The 22687-nt window shown below is 48.5% G+C and overlaps 1 long non-coding RNA gene across 1 annotated transcript; it reads right to left on the bottom strand.

Annotated features, from left to right (window-relative positions):
• Positions 1-2172: 2172 nt before the first annotated feature.
• Positions 2173-21690, bottom strand: LOC120996069. The gene is made up of 4 exons (XR_005777719.1): positions 21679-21690; positions 19950-19954; positions 16007-16009; positions 2173-2277 (listed from the first exon to the last, which is right to left on the bottom strand). It is a non-coding gene; the product is annotated as an uncharacterized LOC120996069 (long non-coding RNA).
• Positions 21691-22687: the final 997 nt, after the last annotated feature.

Below are 22687 nucleotides of genomic sequence, written 5' to 3'. Positions count from 1 at the left end.
AACACCTGCAACATCCAGGGCACCTCATCTACCACCAGGCCTGGTCCCTACATACAGAGTGTGCCCCAGAGGAACTTTGTGTCAGCCTCTCCTTCACTGTCGCATGCCTGCCCAGGGTTCTCCTATGAACAGTGAGTAACCCTCGATTGCCCATAACCGTGACCTCACTTCGCAATACCCTGCAGGTCTGGCGTGCTGCATAAATTGGCGTCACGAACAGGATCCGATCATTCCTGCGCCATTGAGGAATACAAAAACTGTGTGCCGTTATTTTCCTAAAAAGTGACTAAGCCCTATTGTTTTATTGAAAAATTGCTGGGCCAAAGAGAACTGTAATAATTTGCGGTGTGAAGATTATAGTGCATGGACTGTTTGCCATTTGTGTAAGCCACCGCTTGCTGTCAGTGAATAGACAGCGATTTGCTCAAGATGGCCGCTTAACTTGCTTGGATTTAACTGCTGCGTCATCTTCATACTTTGCTGGCGGGAAAAATTGGCGCCTTCTGCTGAAAGTGCGGGAAAGGCTGTATGTCCGCGCCACCGCCCTGTCTACAAATTAGCATGTCTGCTATAATGGACTCCGCCTCCCCTATGCTGGAGTACCTGGGGGGCGGCCTCCCAGAGCAATGGAAGGATCTGTCTGCAATTATTGGCGCCACCCGGTCGCTCTCCAGAGAAGGATCGAGCATGTTGACCAGTGAAGACTGCTCTGCAGGGATGTCGGCGCCTGACATTGTGAAAATGGACTTTACTGGTGTAGAGCAAGAGGACGCTCCACCGGCCTACTCTCCGGGACCGGAGAGACCCACCTGCCCGCCACCGAGGACGCAACCGGAGACCTATTATGGCTTCTGAAAAAACTTTTTCCAACCCTCATTTAAATGGTCGGCGCTGATGGCGGAGATACGGGAGGCCGCAATAAAGAAAACAACCAAGACTAAAATCTACTACGAGGAACTGGCAAAGACCGTTCATGAGCGCTACACTGACACCCAACCCCGCCTGAAAAGGAGAATGGGGTTGGTTGTGGCATTCGACAAGGACCGAGGCTTCGGTTTTATTCAAGACACTACCGGCAGAGACTTGTATGTTAACCGGAGGTCCGTCAAGCGGAGCTACCTCCCGGAGCACCTGCATAACCTCCGCGAGGGAGAGGAAGTGGAGTTCACCCCTGCCGAGGGCCTGCGAGGCCCCTACGCCACTGCTGTAACATGTCCAAGAAAGAAATTGGAGGACTGGGAAACTGATGAGGACTACACTGGCTGCGAGCGTGAGCCAGCGCGCTCTCCAGAACCGGCCCATCATGCCTTTCAAGAGCGGGGCTCCTTCATTGGCCCGAACGTCTTTTGGCAACCAACAGTGGTGGAAAAGTGGGTGAGCCCGTATCCGTCCCCTGAGCTGCCCCACCGGGAAAAGACCATAAAAGAATTAGAAAACTTGGAGCGATTCCATGCTACCCTGGATAACATCCGAAAAGGGAAAAGAGCAGACGCCCCACCTGAAACTGCAGCGGCTGCGCAGGATACAACCTCCCTACCTGTACCAGCGCTAACTCCAGAAGACAGCGACACAGAGCCCGAGAGCCTGGATGACCAAATTGTCCGTCTGGAGGAACAACTGCGTAGACTGCGCCAGATTGCTGCCGCTAGGATCCGGACTCCACCTAGAAAAGAAGAGGTTCGACTCCAATACTCGGACATCGCTGGGTCAGAGGTAAGGGTACCTGTCCCTACCAGCCGGCCACCTTTAGTGTCAGCACCTGCGGTGAGGCCTTCCTGCGCTGTGCACCGACGCGCAGAGCCAGTTGTCCAGGAACCCACCGGACCGCTTGCAGCAGCGGTGCCCAGGCCAGTGCAGCAGCCCACAATTGTTATGCCTGGACCGGTGCGGTCAGCCACCATGATTACCCCTAGGCCTATGGGGCCAATACCAATTAGGGGTCCTTTCATGTTGCAGTTGCCCCCCAATACTGTGTTGTGGGCACATCCGCCTGTTGACGCTCACTACAGGCCCAATCTACAAATGGAGCCAGGGAGCACCAATGTGATGCCAAGTGGATTTGACACGCCCCTGTGAATTGGCCTGCTAGGCCATCGATTTGATTACCTTTTTGCTAGGGGACCCCATTAAAGAGGATTAACCCTTTCCAGGACAGGAGTCCTTTGTTTTGGTCCTCTGTTGCTGCTGCCAGTTACCCACGGCTCAGTGGAGGCGGTAAACCACTGAAAATACCACATGCATCAAGGCCATATTGTTTACAGGACCTCCTGCCTGCTTCTGCAATACTTAACCAAGTTGTGCCTATTTTTATGTTGCACCTTAAACCCTTTTTAACCCCCTTTTCAGGTTGATTAAGGGACATTGCAGCACTTATTTTATACGCCATTTTTAATAATGTGGACTTTTATTGTGCTGTGACTTTTATATGCAACTTATACTTCAAGGAAATGTGCCCAGAGATGACTCTAACGTATGTGGGCCTCTGAGATTTTTGCTACTTTAAAGAAATGTGCCCAGAGATGACTCTAACGTATATGGGCCTCTGAGATGTTGCTCTGCTATTCTATCTTGGCAATCTTCCTGTATTTATCACTTGCACTATCTAATTATAAAAAGGAAACCTGGGTACGGACTCATTTTTATTCTTTGAGCCTCCAAGAACTTATGTTTGTTCTGCATTTTCTATGGGACTACTGTGTTTTATTATGCACAATTGCACTTCAATGTTATTATGGACTATCCTGGTTATACCTTGATACGCTGCACCAGGTTAGCGCCCCCTGTTCCCTTATATTATCCTGAGAGAAGAAAACGACGCCCCTTTTCACCGGACTTATATATATATGGGTGTATTTGCAAATGTAGATGTATGTTCCTGCTTTGTGTGATTTTTGTCTTTCAGGTGCAGTCTCCAGCAGGGCAGGGCCCCTTTGTGTTGCGCCGAGGACGGGCAACATTGTAGCATGGGGGTATGTAGTGTCCCACTAGGTAGGGGTGGGCACTACACAAGGGTCAATTGGGTCACGTGTTACTCCTACTCCTAAGGGACAGTAATATTATATGTAACCATGCATTTTAATGTATTTTCTATGTGCTTTTGTGTGTATTGTTCCCCTGTGACATGCATAACAGGCCTATGGGGGTGTAGTTAGGCATCCTAGACACTAGAGGGAGATAGGGAGCCCCTAGTATAAATGTTCAGGCCCAGACAGGGAGGAGTCAGTCTGTAGTCAGGAGTCTGTGGACACAGAAGTGAGAGGACATCTTAGCCAGAGGTATGCTGAGGGCCTCCTCCTGACATTCAGCTAGATAGTCCAGGCTGCTAGTTGCTACCAGGAGGCTAGTGAAGGATTATAGCCTGCCTGTTGATAAAGTGAGCCACAGTTAGCTCAGAAGATTACCCCAAGAGAAGAGATGTGCCTCCTGGGAGAAACCTGCAGTTACCCTCAAACCAAGCAGTGCCATTGCATCCAATTAAGATAAGTAAACTGATGGGCAGAGGAACTATAACGTAGGAGCAAGGGTCAATACGGGAGGAAGATTATTTACCAAGGATTAAAGCCAGCATTTAGGCATCCGGGCCTTGGGATAGAAACCAGACAGGAGTTCTAAAGAACAGTGTACACTATTTCTGAGGAGAAGGTACAACCTGATTCTGAGTGTGTTGTTGATTACCCTCCAAGTATCTTGCAAGATTATACCTGCCAGTATTTGAAATAAGCCTGCTTGTGAAGCATATGATATAAGGGACTGCATTACCATCTTGATGTACAAAGTTGGACTGTTTTAAGTAAAGCAACGTTTGGTTCACTATACCACCTGTGTACCTCACTTATTGCTACTGGAAACCGGTGTGCCACCTTTACAGGCACTGGCGTCACGATCCTTAAAAGGGACCTTGCCCCGGGCACTCAAAACACCTGCAACATCCAGGGCACCTCATCCACCATCAGGCCTAGTCCCTACATACAGAGTGTGCCCCAGAGGAACTTTGTGTCAGCCTCTCCTTCACTGTCGCATGCCTGCCCAGGGTTCTCCTATGAACAGTGAGTAACCCTCGATTGCCCATAACCGTGACCTCACTTCGCAATACCCTGCAGGTCTGGCGTGCTGCAAGTGTGCGGTGTATAGTCTGAGCACACCCACCCCTTTACCTCTGCAGCAATGCTGGCAGCACTCATATGTCTATTTTGAAGAGACAACTGATAAAGACGCCCTAAATTAGGGCATTTTAGATACACTCTGGTGTTCCAGATCAATGTACCCCCCCAGGGGTTAATATCCACGCGTGGCTGAGAGACTGAACACTGACACAGAAGTTGGTCAAAGCAATCTCTAACTTTTATTACATGGGATAAGCCGTATATACATCTTCAGAAGAGGGCACTCCTCTCTGAGGCTAAAACATTGTTTCAGTGGTCAAAAAGGAAGAAGAGATAAGAGAAACAGAGATAACACTTCAACATCTGCGCAGTGAATACCACTTTGGAATGTGAACTAATGTAAACATCTAAGTGTTCGCCATTTTGTAATGGCGGACAATCTAACAATAATACTGCATACGTCATATGTGACACTTCAAAGAGGTGCTTCTCTATAGGCAGTGAATAATATATATATCATCAAGCCATATGATTGGCTTACGCATCTCTACCACACTCTATGGGACACCTGTAGAAAGATGAGAAATCAGACACTTCTCACAGCACAGCACTTTGCCCCCCTCTCTCTCCTCTCCAGCCTTGAAACAAAGAGAGGGGTGGGGGGGAGGCACTTGGAGGAGAAAAAGTTAACTCATTACAGTCCTAGTTATACAAAAAATATAGAATAAAATTCACACATCTTTAACAGTCCCCCCTCTAGTTTCATTCTCTCCCTAAACCTAACCATCTGTCCCAATGCTCCGCCTCCTCTTCACCAGCTTCCACGACAAGCCATACCTAGCGAACAGCCTACCGTAACACTGGATTTGAGCACGGGGAAGTCAGATGATCTTTCCCTAACTGGCGTTGACATTATATGGGGGGACTGGAGGTCATCAGTACTCCTGATTTTCTGGATCGAAGTTTTCATACAATTTTTCCATATTCTTTTGAGTCATGATCAACAGTCACACAAGGGAAAACCAGTCTCAACACTTCCTTGAAATCAATCCAATTATGCTTTTCTTTGAGCTTCCCTGTGCTTGTGGTCAACAACACTCGGAATGGACCATCAAACCAGGATTTTAGGACTTTTCTAACGTGTCTTTTTCTACCACCCAATCTCCAGACACAAGTGGGTGGGTTCCTGGTACTTTATCAAAACCTGGAAGTGAAGCAAAAACTCGAAAATGTACTTTAATCAAATGCTTGTACAAAACTGATCACATAATCTGTCAGAAAACCATGTTGCATCTGAAGCTGCTGTGGGAAATAAATCCTATCCTAGGGGCTGACCCAAAAAGGACTTTATAGGGACAAAGGCCTGTCTCACGGTTAGGCGTATACCTTACTAAAAGAGGGCTACCAGCAGGCACTCTAAGGCTTTTGAATCTTTAACTTAGTGTCCCGTTCAGTTCCTTTTCCCTACGCTACTGCTGCTTTGTGGATGGTACGAAGCATGTAAGGCCTGTCCTACACCCAAAATCTTCATCATCTCCTGCATCACTTCACCTGTGAAGTGGACACCTGTGTCACTTTCAATGATCTAAGGTACCCCATACCTGCACACAACTTCGGCCATAATCTTCTTTACTTCTTTGGGTACGGTTTTGGCCATCCTGAAAACAAGTCACATATCAATACATACTCATACATGCCCACCTTGTGTAGTTGAAGGTAGTCTGCAAACGTTGAAACAGATACAAAAAGCAAGACGTGTTTCTTGGGTACCTTAACCACCTTGCCCACGTTGTTGTGGGCACAACCGTTTATCCTTGAGTATGTCTGACTGTTACAGTGCTGAACCCTGGGGCGTACCATATGCTACGTACTAAATCACACATAGCAGTTTTTGTCTGGTGCGTCACTCCATGGGTTGCCTGTGCCATCGTGGATTAGAGGGACCTGGGAAGGTAAAGTTTCCCTTCTAATTTGTAGTCCCCCCTTTTCCATCCACAAGTCCCTTTCCTCCTTCCCTATCTGGTTCTATAAGGTCTTAAGAACTTTCGGGAGACAGGAGGAGTTATTTCAGGGACCTGAACTGTGGCCACTTAAGACAGGGGTCTGCTTAGGTAATTTGGCAGCCATTTTTGCCGCCTGATCTGCCGGGCCTTCCCCTTTGCCTCCTCTGCATCTGTTTACAGTGGCCTTTCGTTGCTATCATCACCTCTCATGTTAGTGACAAGAGGGCTTCCATCAGAGACCTCACTGCTTCCCCATTTTCGATGGGTTTACCTGAAGCGATCAAGGAGTCTCTGGCTTTCCATGTGGGCCCATAGTCATGGGCTATCCCAAAAGCACACCTGGAATCACTGTAAATGTTGGCTGTTTTTCCATCTGCATATCTGCAAGCCATCTTCAGAGTCTTTTAGCTCCACTTCTTGAGCAGACCTGTGTGGTAGTTCACGTTTAATCACCACTGCCCAACCTGTGTAGTACCTGCCATCCTGGCCATACCTCGATCCATCCACAAAGAGCACATGATCTAGATTACCTAATGGCTGATTTACCAAATCCCACTACGTCTTGTGACATCATCTGCAAACAGTCAGGAGCCTCTACCTTTGAATCTGGAAGAAAAGTTTAAAGTGCGGTGCCCTAACTCTTCCCTCCCCCCTTGGTCCAGAGGCAACAGGGTAGCTGGGTCCAAAGTATTACACCTTTGGAGAGCAACATTGTCAGGCAACTAAATGGAACACTGCATTCTCAAATAACGGGCAACAAAACAATCATTTGGATTGTACGTTCATGAGGATAGATGTAATATCACCATCACTTTGTGGTTCAGAGCTATCTCCGAGCTTTCATCAAGCATAGCTAGTACAACTACTACAGCTCTGATGCAGAAAGGGGCACCTCTGGCCACGGGATCAAGTCTGACTGAATCATATGCTACGGGGCGTTACTGCTGGCCATGCAGTTGGGTGAGGACAGCTGAGTCATGGCCACTCACTTCATAACAATACAATCTAAATGTAATAATCTGATAGTACATTGTGGGGGAACACAAAATTGCCAGTTCTAGGCATAAAAAGCATCTACCAACTCATCTGGGAGGCGGTAGGGACTAAAGGACAAATCAATCACAGTGGAGTGATCAGGGGTAATGGGAACCTGAGCCAACAAGGTGTGTGTATTGGGCACGATGTGGGTGTTAGAAACTGTGGCTTCATTAACGGCATGTAGGTCATGTACCATCCAATGGTGAGTGGTTTTGCTTTTTTCAGCTTCTGGGAGTACTGATACAAACATGGACCAGGGAATTTTATCACTAATGGCCAACAAACAAAGTTCCTGGTCATTGAGGGCACCTGTAAGCTTCACAGTGCCGTCCTCCTGATATGAGATACCAGCATGTACTTTTGCAAGCAAATCTGCACCTAGGAGGCAACAAGGGGCATTACCACTGATCAGCAAACGGGCAAGCGCATCTTGGTTAGGGGCAAATCTAATATGGATGGTTGCGTTTGAAAAGGGAGCGTACTACTTTCCCATCCACTTCTACCCAAAGACTGGTGTCCTTGGAGAGTAAATCAAGGGAGGCCATGTTTGCTGTGCACAACTGTCTTCGCTGCTCCAGTATCAATCAAAAACAGGACTACTTCTTTATCACCCAGAGTGGGGGATATCATTGGGCCAGAATGAATCAGCTAAAAATGTTTAAAAGTAGAGCCGATACTGGATTTCCTGTTTCCTAATCTTGATCTAACTCCCCCCCTCCCTGTCTTTGTGTTCTCCTTATGACAATAAAACATGGGTGTCTGTGGGGACGGACAGTGATCCGGGCATGGTCAACATAGAATACAATCCTCTCGTGTGGTGTGGACGAGGAGTACCACACACAGCACAACACTCTCTCTTCTGGGATCTGGGTACCACACACTCTGCAGGCCCATCACAGGGTGGCAGACTTACTTTTTCCTCACTTCAATGAGGCGTTTGGCATCAGGGCTGAAGCAATGCCAAAGGAACACTACCTATGGTTGGCACCACTGAACCACCCAATGCCGCTTGATGTTACTTTGCATTTTGGCTTACAGAAGTATCCAACTTTCCCTATCGCGGAATTAATAGACTGGAAAACAAAACAGGACTTCTCATCTTCCATGGGAGTGTCTTATAACTAGGGGATGGGCACAAGGGCTGTCGTTGTCTGTAACGTCCACCCCTATCCTCCTCCCTCCGCTCTGAGTCATCTAAGTCCACCCCCTTCAGTCGGACGCTGTGGTCCCCCTTTTGTCCATCAGTAATATGGCAGCTGTCCATTAGAACAGAGCTCTGATGTTTAGCACAACACTTAACATGTAACACGTAACTTCAAACATTGAAACACCAGATCTGACAATACAGACATGAACCACACAAAGGGCCCATAAAAACTTTTCATTGACTTCGATATAAAAAAAATGTACAGCTTGATCAATGCTGTTGGCACCAATAAAAACCAAAAACTTCCAAGAAAAATTTAATAAAATCCTCAATGCGCATATTATAAAAAAAAATAAAAAATACCGTACTCCATACGCATTCATATACATTTTCATGTACTCATTTTCATTAACAGCTCATAATCAGTCTTCACACATATTCGCCTCAATTACAACTCAAAGCCACACCCATTCCACTGAATCATTTAAGTCTTCCAACCCACATTGTTTCATCCCAAAACTTGCAGCACAGACAAACACAGCTTTCCTGGAAACAGATAGCCACACCACACCCAGAATTGCTGATGGTCTGTCGCTGTAAGACAATATACATGTTATAATCATACAGTCATTTTGTTAAATATAACATCACTTACTCTGCATGATTCCCTGCCCCCATGATTCCCTCCCCCCTTTCCCTGCTCCTCTTATCTCAGGAATGTTTCTGTGTGAAGGGGGGGGGGGAATGAATTTCTCTATTTCACAGTTCCTGACCATCTTTTGTCCCTCCAGTTGCCATAAATCGACTTGCCGCTCGGTGCCATGCCTGTGCTGCACCTAATAATCCTTCATCATTCAGCTTTCCCTGACACTGCTCTGTTTTCTCACTCGTTAAAACTCCCCCTTAAACATCACCGGAGTTCTGATGCCCTCAGTCTGTAAGCTCTAACTTCACAGTTTCTTACAGATTTTTATCCCTGTTGCCAGCCGGGCGACCTTCTGTCCGGGGCCACACTTTCTCTAACATTCTTTGTCACATTTTAACTTTAAATTCTCCATATCACATCCTATAATCTCCCTCTTTCCTCGCTACTAGCTAGGGGCTGTATTTTCTCCTTCATCTCCATGTGAGTGGGACTGGCCCATCTTAACAACAGTATTTCAGACTGACACACACACAAAACAGAGGAGTGATCAGCACCTTTAGCCCTTTCTTCCGCAGACAAAGGATTCACCCTCCCCACTGGTTTGCTCAAATCTGACTATCACGTCTGACTAGTCAGCCGGGACTCCCCGCACGACTTCCCCAAAACCAGGGGTCAGGCGGGCTCCGTCGCGTCTTCCTGGGGTCAGGTCAGGTAGAGAATATCACCGCAGTCTTCCCCTAGATCAAAAGGTCATGAGAGGTTCTACCGTCTTCCTAGGGTCAGGTCAGGTAGTCTCCACAGTCTTCCATTAGATCAAAAGGTCATACGGCTCTACGAGTCTTCCTGGTCAGGTCAGCCGGAGTTTCTTTGTCCCACACCTCGGCGCTACAGCACCCCCTTCCAAACCAGGAGGTTACTGTCCCCTCCCTTTGTCTGTGGTTTTACCGTCTGTGCTCAACTCACTCCTCACATAAATCACAGACACACACAAAACATATACACACCAGAGTGATCTATAATTTCAGACTATTGGTTCAATAGACTCTAAGCTTTCAGCATTACAGTCGACTACTATACTTACATCGGTACCACCTCACAGCAGACTGAGCTATCTGAGCATGACGAAGTAAATAGCAGAAAGGCAGATGAGGAAAAAAGTTTTCTCACCTTTCTTTGAGGTTGCAATCCTCTCCTCTCTGCCGTTCGTCAAGCTCAGGGGCCCGTCTTGTCAGCTGTTTGATGCTACATTCGCTCAGAGTCCCTTCGTGGTCGCCATTTTGATAAAGACGCCCTAAATTAGGGCATTTTAGATACACTCTGGTGTTCCAGATCAATGTACCCCCCCCCCCCCAGGGGTTAATATCCACGCGTGGCTGAGAGACTGAACACTGACACAGAAGTTGGTCAAAGCAATCTCTAACTTTTATTACATGGGATAAGCCGTATATACATCTTCAGAAGAGGGCAGTCCTCTCTGAGGCTAAAACATTGTTTCATTGGTCAAAAAGGAAGAAGAGATAAGAGAAACAGAGATAACACTTCAACATCTGCGCAGTGAATACCACTTTGGAATGTGAACTAATGTAAACATCTAAGTGTTCGCCATTTGCTTCTCTATAGGCAGTGAATAATATATATATCATCAAGCCATATGTGTCACGGCTGAGGATGGGGGAAACCCTCAGCCGTGTGCCGAAGGATGATGGTCGCTGCTTGACCAGGACAAACAGGATTAGGGAGCAGGTCACCTCCTACAGCGTCCCTAACCTGACCCTAACTCCTACCTGCATGGGCCGACCTTAAAGGTAGGAGGACTCATACGCAGGAACCTTGGAGCCCTAACTTACCCTCCGACCGGTTCCTGGGCTAGGAGTCAGAGTAAGACATCCTGTTCCTTCTGGATACGGAGGAACAGGAGTCTCACTGGCCAAGCTGCAAGCAAGGGGAAACAAATGCAACCTATGGCAATTGCAGGTACTTGCCACAAACATAGCAGAGACCTACCACAGACAACCAAGCCTGGAACCCATGTGGATGTACTGCCCACAGACAGCAGGACTCAGCACACAAACACACAACACACGGGAACCCAGGACCACAGGTGCAATAAAGAAACATAAAAACCAAACACTTCTTCCAGACACCAAAGGACATATATTTAGCTTATGACCAGAAGGTTGGCCCCCACTGGCAGTTGGTAAGTAACCAGGAGGATGTCTACAGCCAGCATGGCTGAAACACCCTCTCTGGCTACTGCCTACAACTGAGGCTTTATAGGGCCAAGAGGCCACACCCAACAATCAGACACACCCCGTGACTCACACACACTGAAAGGGAGTTAACCCTTCCAAAACCACAGAAGGGAAAACATAACTTAAAGGGGAAGTGTCCAAACAACAAACACACTGCGGCTGTTGCCGCAGGCAACGACATGGGTGGCAAGCGTGTCCTGGGAGTCAGCCCGAAGGCCGGGACACTGCCACCACATGTACATAATACAACCAAACGTTGCCACGGACTGCCACAGTGAAGGGAAGATGTAAGTGCACACCACACATAAGACAGAGTGCACACAGACATACAAATCACACGAAACCGCATGCATAACATAGCAAGCTGCCACGTACATACTGTTGCCAGCGGCAACCACAGGTGAGGCAAATACCACAGCCCTCACCTGTGATTGATAACCAAACTAAACCGCTGACAATCGCATGCGGTTCAGGAGTCACGGTCATAGCCATGGCCGTGACAATATGATTGGCTTACGCATCTCTACCACACTCTATGGGACACCTGTAGAAAGATGAGAAATCAGACACTTCTCACAGCACAGCACTTTGCCCCCCTCTCTCTCCTCTCCAGCCTTGAAACAAAGAGAGGGGTGGGGGGGAGGCACTTGGAGAAGAAAAAGTTAACTCATTACAGTCAACCTCTGGATATGACACTGAGCATGTGCACTCAACTTCTTTGGTCAACCATGGCAAGGCCTGTTCTGAGTGGAACCTGTCTTGTTAAACCGCTGTATGGTCTTGGCCACCGTGCTGCAGCTCAGTTTCAGGGTGCTGGCAATCTTCTTATAACCTTGGCCATCTTTATGTAGAGCAATAGTTCTTTTTTTCAGATCCTCAGAAAGTTCTTTGCCATGAGATGCCATGTTGAACTTCCAGTGACCAGTATGAGAGCGGTAACACCAAATGTAACACACCTGCTCCCCATTCGTAACACCAATGAGTCACATGACACAGGGGAGGGAAAATTGCTAATTGGGTTTAGACATTAATGGCTGTGTTGAGTTATTTTGAGGGCACACCACTATACAAGCTGTACACTGACTACTCTACATTGTATCAAAGATACAATATGTTCAGTGTTGTCCTATGAAAAGAAATAATAAAATATCTACAAAAATGTGAAGGGTGTACTCACTTTTGTTGCCAGCGGTTTAGACATTAATGGCTGTGTTGAGTTATTTGTAGGGCACACCACTATACAAGCTGTACACTGACTATTCTACATTGTATCAAAGATACAATATGTTCAGTGTTGTCCTATGAAAAGAAATAATAAAATATCTACAAAAATGTGAAGGGTGTACTCACTTTTGTGAGATACTGTACGTACAGTGCCTTGCGATAGCATCCCCCTTGACTTTTTTTTCGTGTTTTGGTGCCTCACAACCTGGAATTAACATGGATTGTTTGAGGATTTGCATCATTTAATTTACAGAACATGCCCACAACTTTGAAGATGTTTTTTTTTTTTATTGTGAACCAAACAACAAATAGGACAAAATAACAGAAAAAGTCAATATGCATAACTATTCACCCCCCTAAAGTCAATACTTTGTAGAGCCACCTTTTGCGGCAATAACAGCTTCAAGTCGCTTTGGATAAGTCTCTATGAGCTTGCCACATCTTACCACTGGGATTTTTGCCCATTCCTCCTTGCAAAACTGCTCCAGCTCCTTCAAGCTGGGTGGTTTGCGCTTGTGAACAGCAATCTTTAAGGCCCCATTCACACGGGCGAGAATTCTGTGCGGGTGCAATGCCTGAGGTGAACGTATTGCACCTGCACTGAATCCGGATCCATTCACTTTAATGGGGCTGTGCAGATGAGCAGTGATTTTCACGCATCATTTGTGCGTTGCGTGAAAATCGCAGCATGCTCTATATTGTGCATTTTTCACGCAACTCATTCCCCATAGAAGTGAATGGGGCTGCGTGAAAATCGCAAGCATCCGCAAGCAAGTGCGGATGCGGTGCGATTTTCACGCATGGTTGCTAGTTCACGATCGGGATGGGAACCCAATCTTTATTTTCCCTTATAACATGGTTATAAGGGAAAATAATAGCATTCTTAATACAGAAATAATTAAATTAGGGATGGAGGGGTTAAAAAATTAAAATTAAAATTAAACTCACCTCATCCACTTGTTCGCGCAGCCCAGCTTGTCTTCTTTCTTCTTCTTTGAGGACCTGGGAGGAAAAGGACCTTTGATAAAGTCACTGCGCTCATCACATGGTCCATCACCATGGTTCTGTGAAAAAGTCCAGGTTCGGGTCTGGGTACCAAACATGAAGATTTTTCTCACGCGCGTGCAAAACGCATTAAAACGCTTTGCACTTGTGCGGAAAAATTGCGCATTTTCTCTCAACGCCTGTGTGAAAGAGGCCTAAGTCTGACCACAGATTTTCTATTGGATTGAGATCTGGGCTTTGACTAGGCCATTCCAACACATTTACATGTTTCCCCTTAAACCACTCAGGTGTTGCTTTAGCAGTGTGTTTGGGGTCATTGTCCTGCTGGAAGGTGAACCTCCGTCCTAGCCTCAAATCTCGCACAGAGTGGTACAGGTTTTGCTCAAGAATATCCCTGTATTTAGCACCATCGATCTTTCCTTCAACTCTGACCAGTTTCCCAGTCCCGGCTGCTGAAAAACATCCCCACAGCTTGATGCTGCCACACCATGTTTCACTGTGTGGATGGTGTTCTTTGGGTGATGTGATGTGTTGCGCCAGACATAGCGTTTTCTTTGATGGCCGAAAAGTTACATTTTAGTCTGATCAGACCAGAGCACCTTTGTTATGGTCTTACCTTCTTGCTGTTCTCCTTTGTTTGACATGTGCTGGCGGCCATCTTGGTTTCTGGGTTTCTTGTAGCCTCCCACCCTGCGGCTCCTCCTTCCCACCGGGAGGAGCTGGATGCCTAGCTCATATATATAGGAGGTCTGTGGCTTCAGTTCCTTGCTTGGTCCTCCTGTGTTCACATGCTTCTAGACTGCTGCTGCTTCTGGTTCCTGATCCTGGTTTCGTCCGACTACCCTGCTGGTTCCTGATCCTGGTTTCGTCCGACTACCCTGCTGGTTCCTGATCCTGGCTTCGTCTGACTACCCTGCTGGTTCCTGATCCTGGCTTCGTCTGACTACCCTTCTGGTTCCTGACCTCTGGCTTCGCAAAGACTCTGCTTCGGTTTCGCCATCCGTTTGGACTTTTGCTTTACAGCTTTATTTTCAATAAAGCCTTCTTATTTTCACTTATCCCTTGTTGTACGTCTGGTTCATGGTTCCGTGACATTAGGACCAAGCCATGAATTCTGACGGTACAGGGCCATCCTCGCTACCCACGCTGGTTGCCAGACTTGATCAGCAGGATCACCTGTTGGGTCGGTTCGCTGTGGCGTTGCAAACCCTGCTTGAACGCACGGCTCATTTCGCTCCCGTTGCCGATGGGTCGGTTGTCGCTCCTGGGCCCGCTCCTACTGCCGCTCCGGTTGTTGCGCCAGAGTCTACCCCGACACCTGTTGTTGCACCTGCGGTGTTTCGGGGTATGACCGGTTCTGCCCCTCTTCCACAGCGCTTTGGGGGAGAGCCAACTCAGTGCCGAGGTTTCCTTAACCAGGTGGGCATTTATTTCGAGTTGCTGCCACATGCCTTTCCCACTGAGAGATCAAAGGTGGGCTTCTTGATCTCGCTGCTCTCGGACAAGGCCTTGGCCTGGGCCAGCCCTTTATGGGAGAACAACAATCCGGTGGTTGCCGAGTTTTCCGGTTTTGTTGCTTCTCTTCGGAAGGTATTCGATGTGCCGGCTCGTGCTGCCTCTGCTGCGAAGCTCCTTATGTCCATCAGACAGGGTTCACGATCCGTAGCTGAATACGCCATTGAGTTTCGTACCCTGGCAGCAGAGGTGGGCTGGAATAATGAGGCTCTGGTCGCTGCTTTCTCTCATGGTCTCTCGGATGCCTTGAAGGATGAGGTTGCAGCTAAGGACCTACCAGTGGAGCTCGAGTCTCTTATTTCTTTCCTGATTTTGATTGACACCAGACTCAGGGAGAGACCTTCCTTTAAGGAGAGCCTGCGGAGGTTTTCTAACAGATTGGCGCCTACGTTTGTTGTCCCACCCGTGCCTCCCTCTCCTCCCACGCCTCCTGGGGATGACTTGTCTGGGGGTGAACCCATGCAGCTGGGGTTTGCTCGCCTGTCCGAGGGGGAGAGGGTACTCCGGAGACGCGAGGGCCGATGCATGTACTGTGGTCTCGGTGGGCATTTTCGGTTGGCATGTCCGAACCGTCCGGGAAACGCTCGCACCTGAGATCCTGTCGGGGGCAGATCTTGGGTGGAGTCTCCTCGTCCCCGGTTTCCCGTGTTGACAAACCACTGATCACTGTTGTCCTCTCCTGGGTCGGGGGCTCGGTGACGACCCAGGCGTTGGTGGACTCTGGTGCCGGTGGTTTGTTCATTGATAATGTGTTCGCTGCCGCCAATTCCATTCCTCTGCAGGCTCGAGGTTCCCCACTGGCCCTTGAGGCGATAGACGGCAGACCCCTTCTGCCGCCACACGTGACTCATGAGACCCTTCCAGTGGGGTTAGCCATTGGTGCCGTTCACAGAGAGTCGGTCTGCCTCCAGGTTATTTCGTCTCCACACTACTCGGTGGTCTTGGGGTACCCCTGGCTCCGGAAGCATAATCCGACTTTCGATTGGAGATCGGCCGAGATCCTCTCGTGGTCACCGCAGTGTGGGGCTAGTTGCATCCATGGGTCTGTCAAGTTGCTGTGTACTTCCTCGGACTCTCTGTTGCCTCCTGAATACGAGGAGTACCGGGATGTATTCGATAAGGTGCGCGCGGTTGCCCTACCTCCGCACCGCCCATACGATTGTGCCATAGAGTTACAATCTGGTGCCGTTCCTCCTCGTGGCAAAGTCTATCCACTGTCGGTAGCGGAGAATGAGGCCATGGAGGAGTACGTGAGGGAGGCGCTTTCACGCGGACACATTCGCAAATCCTCGTCCCCGGCAGGGGCTGGATTTTTCTTTGTGAAAAAGAAGGGCGGTGAGTTGAGGCCTTGCATCGATTACAGGGGTCTCAATCGCATCACGATCAAGAACGCTTACCCGATACCCTTGATTTCCGAGCTGTTCGATCGCCTTAAAGGGCCACGGTCTTTACCAAACTCGACCTGAGGGCGGCATATAACCTGGTAAGGATCAAGGCGGGCGATGAGTGGAAGACCGCGTTTAACACCAGGACCGGTCATTATGAATCCTTGGTTATGCCCTTTGGGTTGTGCAATGCGCCCGCAGTCTTTCAGGAATTCATCAACGATGTTTTCCGTGACCTGTTGCAGCAGTGTGTGGTGGTCTATTTGGATGACATCTTGGTATATTCTGAATCCATGGAGGCCCACATTCTGGATGTCAGACGAGTGTTGCAACGGTTACGAGAGAACAAGCTGTTCGGTAAGCTTGAGAAATGCGAATTTCACCGATCCCAGGTAACCTTCTTAGGTTACATCATTTCCGCTGAGGGGTTCTCCATGGATCCTGAGAAGGTTTCGGCTGTCTTACAGTGGCCCCAGCCCAGTGGTCTTCGTTCCCTGCAGCGCTTTTTGGGCTTCGCCAATTATTATCGGAAGTTCATCAGGGACTTTTCCATGCTAGCCAAGCCTCTCACGGATCTGACCAGGAAGGGCAGTAATTCCCAGGTCTGGCCGCTCGAGGCCATCCGAGCTTTTGAGGCTCTAAAGTCCGCCTTTGTGTCGGCTCCGATTCTGTCGCATCCCAACCCTGGGTTGCCCTTTGTCCTCGAGGTGGACGCGTCTGAGACGGGAGTAGGCGCCCTTCTGTCTCAGCGTAGAACACCAGAGGGTCCTCTGCTTCCTTGTGGGTTTTACTCCCGGAAACTGTCTTCCGCGGAGTGCAACTATCAGATTGGTGACAGGGAGTTATTGGCCATCGTGCAGGCCCTTAAAGAATGGAGGCACTTGCTCGAGGGTTCGGTGGTTCCGGTCCTCATCCTGACGGACCACAAGAATCTGACCTACCTTTCTGAGGCCAAGAGATTGACACCACGTCAGGCCAGATGGGCTCTGTTCTTGTCACGTTTTAATTACGTGGTCTCCTACCTACCCGGTTCCAAGAACATCAGGGCGGATGCCTTATCACGGCAGTACTCCGAGCTGTCCAGGGAGGAGTCGATTCCGACTTCGGTCATACCTCCGAATCAGATCTTGGCCGCCATTCGCACCAGCCTGACCTCTCCCCTGGGTGAGCAGATTTTGTCGGCTCAATCTGGTGCTCCCTCTGGGAGACCCAACGGCAGATGTTTTGTGCCTGAGGAGTTGCGCACTCGGTTGTTGCGAACCTACCATAACTCCAAGACCGCGGGGCATCCTGGAAAGAATCAGCTGTCCTGGGCTGTTTCACGTCTGTTCTGGTGGCCTTGCCTACGTTCCGACATCGCCGCATATGTAGCGGCATGCTCCGTTTGTGCCCAGAGTAAGTCCCCTCGGCACCTTCCGTTGGGCCTTCTGCAACCCATAGCCACCGGGGAGCGCCCATGGTCACACCTGGGGATGGATTTCATTGTGGACCTCCCTGCATCCCGAGGCCATACGGTCATTCTCATGATTGTGGATCGGTTTTCCAAAATGTGCCACTGTGTTCCTCTCAAGAAGTTACCCTCTGCACAAGAGTTGGCCACGATTTTTGCCAGGGAGGTCTTCCGGTTGCACGGTTTGCCCAAGGAGATTGTGTCGGATCGGGGGAGTCAGTTTGTGTCCAGGTTCTGGCGCGCCTTTTGCTCCCAGTTGGGGATTCATCTCTCCTTCTCCTCGGCCTACCACCCTCAGTCCAATGGGGCCGCAGAACGATCCAATCAGGCCTTGGAGCAATTCCTTCGTTGCTATGTCTCCGATCACCAAGACAATTGGGTTGACCTCCTGCCTTGGGCTGAGTTTGCCAGGAACACGGCGGTGAACTCTTCCTCTGGGACGTCTCCCTTCATGGCCAATTATGGGTTCCAACCTGCCGTGTTACCGGAGGTATTCTCTCCCCAGGATATTCCGGCTGTGGAGGATCACCTTTCCGTCCTACGTGCTTCTTGGGTACTGATCCAGAAGTCCCTTGAGGTCTCTGCGCAGCGCCAGAGACTCCAGGCTGATCGCAGACGAGCGCCTGCTCCTTCCTACCAGGTCGGAGACCGTGTATGGTTGTCCACCCGCAACCTCAACCTTCGAGTGCCCACTCCCAAGCTGGCACCTCGCTTTGTTGGTCCCTTCCGAGTGCTTCGCAGGGTAAACCCGGTAGCCTATGCCCTTGCGCTTCCTCCTGGCATGCGGATCTCCAACGTGTTTCATGTCTCCCTGTTGAAGCCACTGGTGTGTAATCGTTTCACTTCCTCGGTTCCTCGGCCTCGTCCGGTCCAAGTGGGTAATCGTGAGGAGTATGAGGTGAGCAATATCCTGGACTCACGCCTGGTCCGCGGTCGGGTGCAGTTTTTGGTCCATTGGCGTGGTTATGGTCCAGAGGAGCGTTCCTGGGTTCCCTCCGCAGATGTCCATGCTCCTGCCTTGCTCCGAGCCTTCCACGCACGCTTCCCTCAGAAACCGTTCTTTACTCCGCGGAGGAGGGGCCCTTGAGGGGGAGGTACTGTCATGGTCTTACCTTCTTGCTGTTCTCCTTCGTTTGACATGTGCTGGCGGCCATCTTGGTTTCTGGGTTTCTTGTAGCCTCCCACCCTGCGGCTCCTCCTTCCCACCGGGAGGAGCTGGATGCCTAGCTCATATATATAGGAGGTCTGTGGCTTCAGTTCCTTGCTTGGTCCTCCTGTGTTCACATGCTTCTAGACTGCTGCTGCTTCTGGTTCCTGATCCTGGTTTCGTCCGACTACCCTGCTGGTTCCTGATCCTGGTTTCGTCCGACTACCCTGCTGGTTCCTGATCCTGGCTTCGTCTGACTACCCTGCTGGTTCCTGATCCTGGCTTCGTCTGACTACCCTTCTGGTTCCTGACCTCTGGCTTTGCAAAGACTCTGCTTCGGTTTCGCCATCCGTTTGGACTTTTGCTTTACAGCTTTATTTTCAATAAAGCCTTCTTATTTTCACTTATCCCTTGTTGTACGTCTGGTTCATGGTTCCGTGACAACCTTCCTCCATACATTTTGGGAGTCTCCCACATGCCTTTTCGCAAACTTACAACGTGCCTTTTTGTTTTTTGCTGAAAGTAATGGCTTTCTTCTGGCCACTCTGCCATAAAGCCCAACTCTATGGAGCGTACGGCTTATTGTCGTCCTATGTACAGATACTCCAGGGAACTCTGCAGCTCCTCCAGGGTTACCTTAGGTCTCTGTTCTGCCTCTCTGATTAATGCCCTCCTTGCCCGGTCCGTGAGTTTTGGTGTGTGGCCATCTCTAGGTTTGCTGTTGTGCCAGGTTCTTTCCATTTGGTTATGATAGATTTGATGGTGCTCCTAGGGATCATCAAAGATTTGGATATTTTTTTATAACCCAACCCTGACTTGTACTTCTCAACAACATTGTCCCTTACTTGTTTGGAGAGTTCCTTGGTCCTCATGGCAGTGTTTGGTTAGTGATGCCTCTTGCTTAGGTGTTGCAGCCTCTGGGGCCTTTCAAAAAAGGTTTGTATATGTAATGACGGATCATGTGACACTTAGATTGCACACAGGTAAATATCATTTCACTAATTATGTGGTCTTCTGAAGGTAATTGGTTGCACCAGAGCTTTTTATGGGCTTCCTAACAAAGGGGGTGAATACATACGCACATGCCAATTTTCTGTTTTCTATTTCTAAACAATAGTTTTATTTATATATTTTTCTCATTTCACTTCACCAACTTAGAGTATTGTGTTCTGATCCATCACATAAAATTCAGATTAACAAAACATTGAACTTAAGGCTGTAATGTAACAAAACACGAAAAAAGTCAAGGGGGTGAATACTTTTGCAAGTATTCATTATGAGGACAGGAGCTTCTTCAGGGTCACAATGTACACAATGTACTAGAAAAACTAAAATGGAGCCACCCTCATCAGGAGCTGCTCATTTTGGCACAGACAGGGGGCAGTACAGGAGATGTAATACCACACTGTACTGTAAACAGGATCTACTCGGCAGCCAGTATAGTTGTTTTACCAGAGAAATGGCCATGTTGATTGGTTGGATCTGAGTCTGAGGTATTGTATGTGGAGTCTAGTTTCAACATATGATAGCCCAGAAAAGACTATTGTAAGTTAAAAATATTGTATCCTGAGAGCACTGTATCTTGAGGGACCACTAAAGATATAAAATTAGCATTACAGATATCTGTATTCATGTAATATTTTATACCGAATCCACCAAGGAATATATATTAACTGGAGCCGCTCACTATCCTATGCCTTTATGGCCTGCATTAAATACAGCCATGTTTGTGTAATACAACTACAAGAATGCCGCCCACATACTGTATCCTCTAGTAGTCAGCACGGTAGATTTCTGACTATAATGCATTCCTAAATCATTGCATTTTTATCTTCACCAGTAGTGATGGACGAACATCAGCCGGGACGATTCGCAAACAAATATTTGCAGCCAGCAAACACTTACTAGAAGTACACAAATAGTCCTACAACATGGACAGTGATATACCAAAGGGGGGTCATTAGCAAAAATTCCCACAAAAAATATGTAATTTAATCAGGGGCCATTTTTATGCGTCTTAAAAGGGAAATTCTCAAAAATGTGCCCGCTGGAGCCTAGAATTTTTTTATTTCCTATCGGTTTGATGTCTACAAATGTGCAGCACTCCACGTTTTTGTATCCTGCAGAGTCAATAAAAAAATGCATACGCCACTGTACGGCATCAGTCTAAGGCATCTGTTAACGCATCCATTTTTGGTATGCATTAAATGGATGGCAAAAATAGGATGTGAACCCAGCCCTAGTGTCAGAATAAGCACCAGTACACAGCGGAGCAGCGTGCCGGAGAGGCAGAGGAGTGAGACAAGGGTGTGATTATGTGGCTAGAGATAAAAAAAAATTAACTGTTGGCTGTACAGGCCCCAAAAATTAGGCAATAGCAGGGGCGGACTGACCATTCGGACACTCGGACATGGACCGAGGGCCCGCGGCCACTAGGGGGCCCTGTCAGGGCCGTCTTCTGCACTCACATGTAATGGAGCACCCTGACGGGGACTGGCATGAAGTACAGTGACCATGCCGCGCATCGTCAGAGCGCTCCTCAAACATGTATAATATGAGGCAGGGAAGGGGGGGTGTTTGCGCAGAGACAAGGGGGGGGGGGGGGGGCGCGCGGTGCGCACTAACACACACGGCAGTTCTTGTCACTGCCGGGCTGTGGTTTCCATAGCGAAGCAGGGAGCGCTCTCCGTTCCCTGCTTCACTGTTCTTCTGAGCTCTCCCCCTGCTGGCCACACATCGCACTGCTGGCTGTGGGAGGGGCACTGAAAGCCCAGAAATCGGCCTCCAGCACAGCCAGCAGTGCGATGTGAGTGTGGGAGTGCGTCATCAGGAAAAATGGTAAGTATGTGTTTTGTTTTGTTTTTTATAAAGCTGCAGACTAGGGGCAACAACTACTGTGAGGGGGCTGTGGGCATAACTAATTTGAGGGGGCACATATCTGTCATAACTATTGAGAGGGGGCACATATCTGGCCATGACCACTGTAAGGGGGCACATAATCTGGCATAACTACCGTTAGGGAGCACATATCTGGGCATATCTACTGTGAGAGGCACATAATCTAGCATAACTACTGTGAAGAGGCACAATTTTGGCAGAACTACTGTGCGTGGGCACATAATCTGGCATAACTACTGTGAGGAGGCGCATAATCTGGCATAACTACTGTGAGGGGGCACATAATCTGACATAACTACTGTGAGGGGTCACATATCTGGGCATATCTACTATGAGGGGCACATATCTGGGCATATCTACTGTGAGGGGCACATATCTGGGCATATCTACTGTGAGGAGCACATATCTGGGCATATCTACTGTGAGGGGGCTCATATCTGGGCATATCTACTGTGAGAAGCACATATCTGGGCATAACTACTGTAAGGGGGCACATAATCTGGCATAACCACTGTGAGGGGGCACATATCTGGGCATATCTACTGTGAGAGGCACATAATAACTGAAGAGGCACATAATTTGGCAGAACTACTGTGAGTGGGCACATATCTGGGCATATCTACTGTGAGGGGCACATAATATGGCATAACTACTGTGAGGAGGCACATAATCTGGCATAACTACTGTGAGGAGGCACATAATCTGGCATAACTACTGTGAGGGAGCACATAATCTGACATAACTACTGTGAGGGGGCACATATATGGGCATATCTATTGTGAGGGGCACATATCTGGCATAACTACTGTAAGGGAGGTACATATCTGGGCATAACTACTGTGAGGGGCACATAATCTGGCATAACTACTGTGAG

The sequence above is a fragment of the Bufo bufo genome, chromosome 3, assembly GCF_905171765.1.
Source record: "Bufo bufo chromosome 3, aBufBuf1.1, whole genome shotgun sequence".
NCBI lineage: Eukaryota > Metazoa > Chordata > Amphibia > Anura > Bufonidae > Bufo > Bufo bufo.
Note: the sequence above shows the minus strand (reverse complement) of the source record. Positions and strands in the feature narration are given on the sequence as shown.